At 35.6% G+C, this 1,886-nt stretch overlaps 1 long non-coding RNA gene across 1 annotated transcript; it reads left to right on the forward strand.

Moving 5' to 3' along the window:
* Positions 1-763: 763 nt before the first annotated feature.
* Positions 764-1,131, forward strand: LOC134223552 (uncharacterized). Its single transcript, XR_009982615.1, has 3 exons — positions 764-835; positions 906-919; positions 978-1,131. It is a non-coding gene; the product is annotated as an uncharacterized LOC134223552 (long non-coding RNA).
* Positions 1,132-1,886: the final 755 nt, after the last annotated feature.

Here is a 1,886-nt window from a genome sequence, read left to right on the forward strand (position 1 = left end):
TGTGTCGCATGGTATGGTTATCAGAAATTTTGATTTGGTCCTTCGGAACCGGATAGTGGAGTACTGGCACCTGTGCCAGAGTGGCCACATGTGCCCAAAACTGTTCGAGTTTGCTTTCGTTGGTTATATCTCGTCGCGGCATTGTCATATGATGTGTCGCATGGTATGGTTCTCAGAAATTTGGATTTGGTCCTCCGGAACCAGATACCGGTGATTCCGGTCCTGGAATAAAGTTGTAAATATAAGTCTATTGATGCACAGATATTGATTCCTGGCAATCATATATTAATATTATTGTCGATTTGAGCTATTTTTATTAGAATACTATTGACTACAATTAAAATTTGACCTTCGATACATGGAAATATGCGAGGTGTCCCCTACATTTCCGGTTATTCCTCCGGACGGGAATCTACGAACCGGAATTTCGTAATGGCATTTGAAAGTGCTGCTATTCCCCTTTGTAAAACTATATAAATTCCGAAAATCGGCCCACGGCATCATAAGTTATGACTAAAAGTATGGTCGAAGTGTCGTCCCAGTCTTTTAAGGGTTAACCTTGTAGCATTTCCCCTAAGACGCTCTAAAATAATTAATCATGATACTGGGCTGGCAAACAGCTTATACTCACCACCGGTAATTGTAATCTTATACTACAAAAGTTCAATGTACATAATGGACGCAGTGGTTCATCCCGAATAAAAAAAATATCGTCATAATACCTGATGACATACCTGGTAACATGTATCCTTGTTTCTTTACAGAAATGAAGCTTATGATGAAATACTGATGCTTGGCCAATCTCACCCACGAGATATAATAAGAACTGATGCAGGTATTTTTTTCTTTTCTTCTCGAAGTACGTTCTAAAACTAACATTCTTTTATAATTTACATTTTGCACAGGTTTATAACTACATGTATTGTATCCGGAACAAAGTTAGTACGTCTTTTATACCGAAGTTGGATTTTCTCCAGATACAGGCAACTTACCCAACTTCGAAAGTAGTGCGCTGGATTCGCCTAAAGATGCGCTAAACAACGCATCAATTAGTTTGACAGATAAAACTTTGGAAGAAAGTTCGGTTCGGAAGTCCCGACAGCAAAGCGAGGTAAAATGAGTGAAAATGAAGTTTAAACTGATTAAAAATTAAATTGAAAATAAAATAATTTGTAAAACAAATAATTGTATTGTATTTTTATTGTAATGTTGGAGTATAATGTATTCTAAATCCTGTTGTATTTCTATTGTAAAACAATAGAAACAGTAATTGAAAACATTTGAAACACAATGTTTTCTATTATTTTCTCGCTCGAAATCATCCCATTGAAGAACCGTAAAATCAATTGTTTTGCTCAAAATTTTGTATGGAAATTTTTCGATTTTTTATTGTAAAGATACATAACAACCCCTTTTTTATTGTAAAAGACCCATTTACCATTCATTTTATCGTGGAAAACCATTATTTCTCATGTGATTTTATTGTCAAAATTCCATTATATTCAATGGTAAAACTATGTCTTAAATAGGGTTGTAGCAATAAAATTTATGATATTTTAATGATATTTTTTATCCGAAGTGCCCGAAAAATGAGTGACATTTTTTACGCGATTTTTTCGTATGAATTTGTATTTTGGCCATAACTTTCGATCCCATAGTCCGATCTGGCCAATTTCAAATAGGAAACAATGGGACAGGATTCTGCGTCGAATGCATTTTGTTGCGAGCAAATCGGTTGAAGATAAGTGCCCGAAAAATGAGTGACATTTTTTGAGTAGTTTTGCACACACACACACACACACACACACACACACACACACACACACACACACACACACACAGACATCACCTCGATTCGTCGAACTGAGTCGATTGGTATATAACAC

Source organism: Armigeres subalbatus, chromosome 3 (assembly GCF_024139115.2).
Source record: "Armigeres subalbatus isolate Guangzhou_Male chromosome 3, GZ_Asu_2, whole genome shotgun sequence".
Classification (NCBI taxonomy): Eukaryota; Metazoa; Arthropoda; class Insecta; order Diptera; family Culicidae; genus Armigeres; species Armigeres subalbatus.